The following is a 12,047-nucleotide window of genomic DNA, read 5'->3' as shown; positions in this document are numbered from 1 at the left end:
AATAGGTTGTTAAAGATAATGAAGATCCAAGAGTAAAATATGTTTTATTCATGTTAGAAGTATCACCATCCCACTCCCCCCGCTTTCATTCTATATGAGAAGAGTTGAAATGGAATGAAGATGAATATGTAGAGAAAAAGAAAAAGACGCCATTGGTTGAACTCAAGCAATTGCCACCTTACTTGAAATATGTACCTCTTTGTGAGAAAGATGATGTGTTCTTTGTGTCATATAATACATCTTGATAATGGTTGAGGTGCAAGCTACTGACTTTAAAGAAGCGCTTCATGGTAGCCAACCCATAAGTAAAGGTAACTTTTATTTTTGCAATCTTAATTTTTTTTATTTGAATTTTTTTTTAATTGTGTGTAATTGTGCACTATGATGAAGATATTTTAAAAACTTGAAGCTAGTCTTAAACTATTTATTTCATATTTTGAAATTTATACTCTATTTTTTTGCTCATATCATTGCTCAATTCGATAAGTTTCACTAATGAATTCATTGTTGATTACTTCTTGGTTGACGAAGTCTCACTTCCCATTTTTTTTTTTTTAAAAAGAACTAAATAAATTTTGTAGTGGCACGTTTGACATCATTTAGATAGTTCATACTATTTCTTATTATCCTAGCGGTGAGCTTTTGAGTCTAAACACTTTAATTCTTTGTTGTGTGATTATCCAGACATGTGTTATCCCTTCAAAACTTGCACTGATTCTGACTTGCATCACTTGTAATTTATACATACACTAGGGCCATTTTGTTTGGTCGTTTGAGCCTTACTAACTACCCTATGCAAATTTTATCCTTTGCTAGCCCCTTTGAGCCATACCCTTTTATTTCGGTTACTAGCCACATTACAAGCCAAAAACCTGACTTTAATTAAATCACCTTACTTGGAGTTAGGTAGAAAAAAACATTCTCGTCTTAGTAAAGTTCTAAGTTTGGGGTTGCTCATGGGATAGCAACCTTTTAAGTTTAGGGTGGTGATTCTCACAAAAAGGAAAAAAAAAAAGAAGAAAAAGAAAAAATCAAAACAAAAAGAAGAAAAAAAAATTAGTTTGTGTACTTTGATAAATAATATCTTTTTGATTCTTTTGTGAATGTTTGGGAATCTCCACAATGAAAAGGTGAAGAAAAATAAAAATTGGTAGTATAATATGAAAATGTATGCCTAACTCCAAGTAGTAAAGCCAACTATCCCAAAATATCCTACACTTACCTAAGTCTCATAACAACCCTCCAAAAGTATATGTGTTTGCTGTATTGTGATTGCTAACTAGAATTTTTTCAAGCTTATGGTAGCGTGATGTATAAGACCCATAGTTTTAAATTCTAATTTATGTATTTTGGTATTGAACTTTGAGGCTTTTTAGCCAAGTTATTGATATTTTGTGAGTTTAATGCCCAAAAATATCTTTTGATGCCCCGATTAAAATTATTCGTCGATAAATAAATTAGATTAAGTACGGTGAATCTTTTGTCGAAGAATAATTTATTTATGTTACGAAGAATTTAATTCTGGGCAGTTTTGTTAAAAATATCTCGGGTTGATGAAAATGGTATATGTCAATTGAGTTGCGACGGGAGTGGATATTTTTATCATTGAGAGGTTATAGGTGAGATGGTAATTTTGATAAATATCTAGATATTTTTAGATATTGGATTGGTTTAATTAAGATTTATATATATAAGTAATATATATATATATATATATATATATATATATATGTGAGAAGAAAGAAAAGGAAAGGAAAGAAAATAGAAGAAAGGAAAAAAAAAAAGATTGAAAAGGAAATAGAAACAAAGGAAAACTGAAGGAACAGAGAAAAACATTTTCCTCTCCCTGCGTCGCGACAGTCCACCTCTTCTTCCTTATCCCTTCATCCTTTCTTTTTTCTTCTTTTGCTTCAGGAAAAGAAACCCAAGGCTTGGTGGGTTAGAAAACAAAGATTTATGAGCTTCATTCTTCTTGTTTGATTCGAAAACAAAGAAAAACGATGTTAGGGGTTTCAAAACCGTCAAACATAAACCTTCACGTTTCTTCTAGATTCAAGCTTTATTTCACGAAGAGATAGAAGGGAAAGTTGCTCATCACTCCGCTACAGTGCTAGAGAGTCAACTTTGGAAGCGATGACGCGAACGAAGTTTTTACCAGAATAAATCGTGGTATCGTAATCGCTCGTTAAAGCTATCGTTAAGGTAAGGGCTCCTTCCAAACTTTTAGTTTGCATTTAGGGACTTATTTGTGGTTGTGTGGAAAATAAATTTGTTGGGTTAGAAGTGTAGATTTGGGGAAAATGAATTTAATGCTTTTAATGGTGAAAGTTTGGAGTTGGGTTTTTGGTGAAATTGATGAGTGTTTTCGTGGGAAAGGAATTTGATTTATCTATGTGTATTGTTAAGGAAAAGAAATTTGATGTGTTTGAGTTGTGGTTTGTGAAAATTAGTTTGACATGTGTTATGTTTTCAATAGTGATGGCTAGACAACAAGAGTTGTGGGAAGCTTTTAGAGACCTACACTTGAACGTAGAGTTTGCACCAGGAATTTTGAAATTCGGAATGATTAAGATTTCGAGTGGACTACTTGAAGACATTGTGAATTCTCAAGATGACGTCTTAATTCAATAGAAGAGGAACCTAATAGTGCAAGGGAAGACAACTGAGTTTAAGATCGGACCAGATAATATTTTGAGATGTAATGGTAGGATTTGTGTACCAGAAATTACAGATATGAGGAAGACAATTTTTGAAGAGGCTCATAAGAGTAAATTGAGTATTCATCATGGAGCAACAAAGATGTATCAGGATTTGAGGCAAAATTACTGGGGGCCAGGAATGAAGAGACATGTAGCGGAGTATGTATCAACTTGTTTAACTTGTCAGAAAGCGAAGGTGGAACATCAGCGACCTGCTGGAATGTTGCAACCTTTAGATATACCTGAATGGAAGTGGGACAACATTTCCATGGATTGTATAACTAGATTGCCGAAAACAAGGAGATAGAATGATTCTATATGGGTGATAGTGGATCAATTGACTAAATTCGCACGCTTTTTACCGATAAAGACCACTTATAAGGTAGACAAGCTAACTGAGATCTACATTGCTGAGATTGTGAGATTACACAGAGTACCATCGAGTATCGTATCAGACCATGACCCAAAGTTCATATCGCACTTTTGGGGAGCATTGCATGAAGCGTTGGGAACGAAACTAAGATTGAGTTCAGCTTACCATCCACAAACGGACGGACATACTAAGAGGATAAATCAGTCCTTGGAAGATCTTTTGAGAGCATGTGTATTAATAGGAAGTTGGGATGATGTACTTCCGTTGGTAGAGTTTACTTTCAACAATAGTTTCCATGCAATTACCGAAATGGCACCATATGAGGCTTTATATGGGCGCAGGTGTCAAACGCCTTTGTGCTGGTATAAGGACAGTTAGGACCGGAGATGATACAACAAACTACAAATAAAGTCAAAAAGATAAAATAGAAAATGAGGATCTCACAAGATCGTTAGAAGAGTTATGCGGACAAGCGTCGCAGACTTCTAGAATTCGAACAGGGTGACCATGTATTTCTAAGAGTCACGCCTACTACTAGAGTTGGTAGAGCCTTGAAATCGAAGAAATTGACTCCAAAATTCATTGGACCATATCAGATTTCTGCACGAATTGGGCCTGTTGCTTATCGGATTGCATTGCCTCCAATACTGTCCAATATTCATGATGTGTTTCATGTGATGCAGTTAAGGAAATACCTTGCAGATCTGTCTCATGTGATCGAACCAAACACAATTCAACTGAAGGATAACTTGTCATTCGAAGTACCACCTGTAAGAATTGATGACAGGAAGATTAAGCGGTTGAGGAACAAGGATATTTCGTTGGTCAAGGTGATTTGGAACCCAACTACTGGAGATGCGACTTGGGAATTGGAGAGTAAGATGAGGGAACAACACCCTGAGTTGTTTATCGACACGTAGTTTTGAGGACAAAACTAATTTTAGGGGGGTAGTAATGTAAGACCCATAGTTTTAAATTCTAATTTATGTATTTTGGTATAGAACTCTAAGGCTTTTTAGCCAAGTTATTGATATTTTGCGAGTTTAATGCCCAAAAATATCTTTTGATGCCCCGATTAAAATTATTCATCGATAAATAAATTAGATTAAGTACGGTGAGTCTTTTGTCGAAGAATAATTTATTTATGTTACGAAGAATTTAATTCTGGGCAGTTTTGTTAAAAATATCTCAGGTTGATGAGAATGGTATCTGTCAATTGAGTTGCGACAAGAGTGGATATTTTTATCAAATTGTTTTGATAGGTTATGGGTGAGATGATAATTTTGATAAATATCTAGATATTTTTAGATATTGGATTGGTTTAATTAAGATTTATATATATAAGAAATATATATATATATATATATATATATATATATATATATATATATGTGTGTGTGTGTGTGTGTGTGTGTGTGAAGAAAGAAAAGGAAAGGAAAGAAAATAGAAGAAAGGAAAAAAAAAGATTGAAAAGGAAATAAAAAGAAAGGAAAACTGAAAAGCATTTTCCTCTCCCTGCCTCGCGACAGTCCACCTCTTCTTCCTTATCCCTTCATCCTTTTTTTTGCTTCTTTTGCTTCAAGAAAAGAAACCCAAGGCTTGTTGGGTTAGAAATCAAAGATTTCTCAGCTTCACTCTTCTTGTTTGATTCAAAAACGAAGAAAAACGGTGTTAGGGGTTTCAAAACCGTCAAACATAAACCTTCACGTTTCTTCTAGATCCAAGCTTTATTTCGCGAAGAGATAGAAGGGAAAGTTGATCATCTCTCCGCTACGGTGCTAGAGAGTCAACTTTGGAAGCGACGACGCGAACGAAGTTTTTATCGGAATAAATCGCAGTACCGTAATCGCTCGTTAAAGCTATCGTTAAGGTAAGGGCTCCTTTCAAACTTTTAGTGTGCATTTAGGGACTTATTTGTGGTTGTGTGGAAAATAAATTTGTTGGGTTAGAAGTGTAGATTTGGGGAAAATGAATTTAATGCTTTTATGGGTGAAAGTTTTGAGTTGGGTTTTTGGTGAAATTGATGAGTGTTTTCGTGGAAAAGAAATTTCATTCATCTATGTGTGTTGTTGAGGAAAAGAAATTTGATGTGTTTGAGTTGTGGTTTGTGAAAATTAGTTTGACATGTGTTATGTTTGAGTTTTGTTGAAATTTGTGGTGATTGATGATTGAACTTGGTGTGGATTTTGTGGTTTTTGAATTGATCGAATTTAATGTAAATTGTGGATTAAATTTGATGTGGGTGGTGGAAAATAAATGTTTGAGTATGCTCTGTGTGGAATTTGAAAATCGTTTGAGTTAAATGAATATTAAAAATAAGGAATCTTTTAATATCTGCATTTACTTAATGATTGTCGTGAAAATCGTTAGAGTTAAATGAGTATTAAAAATGGGGAATCTTTTAATATCTGCATTTACTTAATAATTGTTGTGGATAGAGTTAGAGTATGCTCATGCATTTCATTGTACATGGCGACCGGATGGGCCATGGTGATAGTGGTGATCGGATGGGCCACGAGATGATTCCATGTGATTTGTTGGTTCATCTTATCCTTGCGGGGATTGTTGCGTTGTGTAAGGTCTGCGATACACTTCACATTTTTGGTAAATCGTGCTGACGCGTGATAGGTGGCACCTCAGTAAATAGTACTTCGACCTGTGATAGGCGGTACATTTACGATTTACATTTTTAGTAAATCGTGCTGACGCGTGATAGGTAGCACCTCGGTAATTTAGTACTTCGGCCTGCGATAGGCGGTACAATTATGATTTACGGCCCTTCGAGAAGGGTTTTGGTTTGGAATTCCGAGTCCATGCGTTTTGGCATATTCACATTGCATTAGGGTGTTTGGCACGCGAGTCACGTTTGATTCAAGATTATGATTTAGTGTTTGAACTCAAGTGGTTGTTGTGGTTATGCTATAATTGCTAAGTGTGAATGTTTTGGATTTGTGTGTAAGTGTGATTGATTGTAAAACCTTTTCGAAACTCAAGTTGTCATGGTGATTATGCTATAATTGCTAAGTGTGAATGTTTTGGATTTGTGTGTAAGTGTGATTGATTGTAAAACCTTTTCGAAACTCAAGTTGTCATGGTGATTATGCTATAATTGCTAAGTGTGAATGTTTTGGATTTGTGTGTAAGTGTGATTGATTGTAAAACCTTTTCGAAACTCAAGTTGTCATGGTGATTATGCTATAATTGCTAAGTGTGAATGTTTTGGATTTGTGTGTAAGTGTGATTGATTGTAAAACCTTTTCGAAACTCAAGTTGTCATGGTGATTATGCTATAATTGCTAAGTGTGATTGTTTGGATTTGTGTGTAAGTGTTGATTTATTTCGAAACCCTTTTAAAAGCTGAATTTTGCTGTTTTCTGCAATTTTCTGATGTGTATTGAAATACAGAAGGTTGTATTCGAATACATACATCTTGTTTTTGCTACTGACTTATGTGTAGTCGAATACAGAAGGTTGTATTCGAATACAGACCTGCTGTTTTTGCTGCTGACTTCTGAAATAGCCTTGTATTCGAATACAGAGATGTTGTATTCAAATACGATAGTGCAGTTTTGTTTAAAACTTCTTTTTTCAACTTTGATTATGCATGTTTAACATATGGAAACCCTTTCAAGGTGCATGCTAAGTTGAAAGGCCATTTTATGCATTTGAAATTTAAATGACATGTGTTATTTGTTAATTTCGGTTGGTGACCCTTTACAACTATTGTGGAAATATGGACTTTGCCTCAGATGAGAACCATGTCTTCCCACCGGTTAGTACCCTATAGATGGGAAGGTAGTTGGACACACCTGACTGGAGCTGTGTTAAGAGGATCTTGTGAGGCGCGTGGAGATCACCCGGGTTGTATAGCTGACAATATTGGTGTAGGTACAGTCTTCCAACATAGGCTCAATCGGGCTTAACAAAAGGATAGTTACATGGTAGACTTATTTGGCCAGTAGCTTAACAAGAAACAAATGCCTAGATCATTTTAATATATGCATGTAGACAAGAGTGAGGTCAAGTTCTAGCGTAACTTGAAATCATGAGTGAGCGCACAAGGAAAAAAAAGGCAAAAATGTGTTCCATCCATAATAAGGCTAAAGATCTCACAAAGGTTAATGATTTATCATAGATGATACATAATTTAGTGTTCAAATACAAATTGTTATACCAATAATGCAAAGATACTATCCAAATCATGCCACAAACCTCCAATGAAATAACTCACAATATTTGCAACCCCAAAATCTGATGAAAAAACATGCAAAACAAACATTTTTTGTTGTTGATGAAAATGAAATCCTAAAACGAAAAATTAAAATCCTAAATAATACCCCACACTTAAATTACATATTGTCCTCAATGAAAGTAACAAGTATAAAATAAGAGTAAGGAAAAGGAACTCCCTGTTCAAACTGCATTGTTAGTGGGCTTTTCTAGGGAGAGTTACTATGTGGTGCCATCTTCAATCATGGAGCTCTCATGGAATAGCTTAAGGAGTTGTAAATTCACCTTGAACACTTTATCGGTGTTTTCACTTTTTATTCCTACTGGCCATAATTTCCTGACCATAATTTTAAAGTGAAGTTGAACAATAAAACTTTTTGGCCAATGGAGAATTCCTTCCTAGAAATAATATTATCATGAAAGTGCTTAGCTATCTCCTTATAGATCCGAGAGTTTTCATAGGCTTCTAGCCTATGCTCATCAAGTTGCTGCATTTTGAGATTTCTCTCCAAACCTACTTTCTCCATCTTAAGGTCACAACTCTTGACCGTCCAATAAGCACAATGTTATATTTCTACTGGAGGTGGCATGCCTTACCAAACATAATTCGAAAAGGAGACATCCCTATTGGTGTTTTGTAGGCTGTTCTATAAGCTGAAATGGTTTCTTCTACTCGGCAGCTCCAATCCTTCCTATTTTGCAACACAATCTTTTCTAAAATCTATTTAATTACCATATTTGATATTTGAGCTTGTCCATTATTCTGGGGATTATAAGGTGTAGAAACTCTATGCGCAACCTAAAGGTGCAAGCACAAGAAATGGGTTGAATTGTATCTGACTAAGTTGATTACTTTTTCATTATTTGATTAAACTTATTCAAACTAGATGATTTACTTGGAATAAAGTGACACAAGTAATTTATTCTGGTTCACCGCTAACTTGGCTACATCCAGTTCCTTCAATCATAAGGATTTAATCTACTAATTTAACAACGTGAATTACACGAGAGGTTGCTTTCATTGGTCCAAAGAGATCTATATGTAATTGTTCAAGGGACTTTGAGGTAGAGACTGAGTTCTAAGGGGTAAATGAGTTATTTGTTTATTTTTCCATTTGACAAGCTTCACACATGATTTTAGTTTTGTAACTAAGCTTAGGTAGATCTCAGAGTAGTTGAAGGTTATTCAGTTTTGAAATTAATCTAAAGTTTGCATGACCTAATCTTTTGTGCCAAATTAATTTCTCTTCATTTACTAATATAAGACACTTAACCTCTTGTTTCTCTAGACTAAATAGATTTATCTTATAAAGTTATTTTTCCTTTGACATATAAAGAGTATAGATCCATTGTTCTAACTAATTGCCTTACATGTTTTTTTGATTAAATATAAGATAATAATTATCATTACTCAACTGACTAATACTTAATAAAATATGTTAAGACCTTTAACAAACAAGATATCTTTAATAGAAGGGGAAATACCATTACCAATTCTACATTGACTAATGATCTTTAATTGAATTTTCTCCCTTCATGTGTCACGAGGATCCACTGTTTAGGTACCATGATTGGTGTTTCAAGCTGAGGACATTAGCAACATAAATAGTTTTAATCTTAGGTACCTAAATTTTTTGGGTCCGGGTTTGTTAGTCTTGAAAGGTTTCTTGTCTTTCCTTGTATTTAACATGGGACAAGATAATTTGGAGTGACATTTCTTTTAGCAAACAATACACAAGATATCATAGGGAATATGTTAAGGTTCAGTTACAGTTTCTTTAAATCCTAGACCTCTTTTACCATTTCTACTAACTTCATAAATCATAAAAGCATACTTGCTTTTTTCCATACCATTAGCAAGAAAACATTGAAATACTTCTTCATGCTTTTTAGAGTTACATGTGGTATTTTCAATTGATGTTGAACTATGGTTACTTTTAAGAGTTAGATAAATATTAGTTTTCAGAGTTGTATTTTCTATTTTAACTTCCACATTTTGATTTTTAAAACATTGTATTCTTCAATTAGGTCTGCATTTTATTTCCTAAGTGTTTTCAATTTTAAAGACAATTTGTGATTCTTGTTCAATAAGTCATTTATAACAGTAATTAAATAAGATCAAGTTAAGTCAGAAATACCTCAATTTCTTCATCTGCTGATTCACTTTTAGAGTTAGAATTTATGTTGGATCCAGAGGTAGAGTTGGTATAAGCCATCAAAGCCAAATCTATTTTCTCTTCATCATTATACGATTCATCATAATCATCCAATACAGCCTTCGAACTCATCTTCTTGGGTCTGGAATCTTTCATGTGATGTTTCCCTTTCTCCAGATTATGACATTCTAACTTGACATGTCCAGGTTCATTGCATCCATAGAAGATGATACATTTCTTATCAGATTTATCATGTTTTCCTTTGTTGGACTATTTGGAATCTTTTTGGAAATTTCTTCTTTCTATTGTGCCACATCTTCATAATTTTTCTAGATAAGAAATCCAGTTCCTCTTCCTCCGAGTCTCCATTCTGATCCTATGCATAATCATCCTCTAATTTTGTTGGTGCCTTCATAACTTTATTCTGATTGCATTTCAAAGCCAATTTTAGTTACTTCTTCTTGGGCTCATCCTATGCAAGTTCAATTTCATGTGATCTAACAGAGCTTATCAATTCTTCCAACTTAAGCGTATTCAAATCATTTGCTTTCTGAATGGCAGTGATCTTAGGTCTCCACTTGATTAGCAGACTTCTGAGTATCTTATTCACATAATCAATTGCAGTATAACTCTTCTCAAGTATCTTTAATTCTGATACCAAAATCTGGAATCTGGAAAACATTGTTTCAATGTCTTCATCTTCTCCCCTTTTGAACAACTCATTCTTTTGACTAGGAGGTTGGCTTTTGCTTTTTGAACTTGGTGGCTTCCTTCATAGGTCAGAATTACACTATCATAAATACTCTTTGTTGTCTCATTGTTGGTGCACTTGTCAAAATCCTTGAAATTGATTGCATTTATCATGAATATTCTAGACTTATGATATACCTTGTACATCTTCTTCTGATCAGCATCCATCTATTTCCTTGATATATCAATACAATAAGTATTTTTTGGAGCAATATAACCATCTTCCACCAAGTCCCAAAGTTCATGATCTTGTGAAATAAAGAAACTTCTCAACCCATCCTTCCAATTCTCAAAACGTTCTCCATCAAACAGAGGTGGTATGTTCATGTTTACTCCAAATGCTTCTTCATTGAATCCAGACATGTTGATTTCTTCAATATTTCTTCAAACACTATAAAGTGCTCAACTTTGAGATCGAGCTTTGATGCCAATTGAAGGGTGCAAACACAAGAGTGGGGGTTGAATTGTGTTTGACTAAGTTGATAACTTTGTCATTATTTGATTAAACTAGTTCAGATTTGATTATTTACTTGGAGTAGAAGAAATAACAAAACTAAGGAGTGCATGAATAAAGTTACACAAGTAATTTATCATGGTTCACCACTAACTTGGTTACATTCAGTCTCTTCACTTAGAAGAATTTAATCTACTAATTCAACAACTTGAATTACAAAGTCACTAACCCTCCAAACCAATCTTCTCAAATAGCCTAACAATCCCATATTTTTTTAGGAACACAAACACCTTGACTATACCAGCCAAGTCTTTTCCACACAACCTGCAACCCCATATTATTGAAAGCACACTAACACCACTATCGGGTTTGAATCCAAAGGTTTGGAACTTGAGTAGTTGCTTCTAACAAGCTGATTATAACATTGACTATCACACTCTCTGAAGAACACTTAGAAAATATTTCTCATTCGAACAAGTGTTTCTCTCTTTGAACTCTAAGATGAATTTGGAATTTTGTACTTTAGTTCATCTATTCTTTTCTGATTTTTCTATGATCTTCTTTTTTAGCCTTGAGTATCTATTTATAGATAAAATTATAGCTTCAATTTAGTCATTGTTTAATTTTGAATTGTATTTTCATTCCTAGCTTGGTCAACAATGATCTTATTCAAAAGTAATTTTGAACAAGATGTTTTTTGATAATATGTTCTCTAGCTAATTCTTTATTTTTGAATCCAATTAGAGCAATTATTCTAGATTGATTCTATTTGTATTTTGTTCAGATTGAGTTTGTAAATTCTTTATATTGGTATTGTTTAGATTGAGTTTGTAAATTCTTCAGACTGATAATGTTCATATTTTGTTAAGATTGCTTTCGTTAATTCTTAAGTAGATACTTCCATCCTATTTCTTGCTTTGATTTGGGTGGAAACATAATGTTGGATCGGTTCATGAACTTTCACAAGTAAGGATATGACTAAGTTCAATTCAATATTTTGTCATTTGTCAAAATCTAAATCATATCTTTGTGAATAATATATGTATCTTCTTGTGAGCGTTTCTTCTTGTAAAACACTCTTGATCATATCTTCTTGTAAATAATTCATATCTTCTTGTACATAATTCATATCTTCTTGTGATAAATCTCGATCAAGTCTTCTTGTAAATAATTCATATCTTCTTGTATATAAATCCTAATCAAATCTTCTTGTAAATAATTCATATCTTATTGTGGTAAATTCAGATCAAATCTTCTTGTAAATAATTCATATCTTCTTGTGAAAAATCTTGATCAAATCTTAACCATATCTTCTTTTCAACTTGGCCAAATATTTTCTTTAATTATAAATCTGAATCAAATCTTATTTTAGATTGTCTTCAAAA

Source organism: Cicer arietinum, chromosome 4 (genome assembly GCF_000331145.2).
Source record: "Cicer arietinum cultivar CDC Frontier isolate Library 1 chromosome 4, Cicar.CDCFrontier_v2.0, whole genome shotgun sequence".
NCBI classification, from domain to species: domain Eukaryota; kingdom Viridiplantae; phylum Streptophyta; class Magnoliopsida; order Fabales; family Fabaceae; genus Cicer; species Cicer arietinum.
This window is presented reverse-complemented; position numbering follows the sequence as displayed.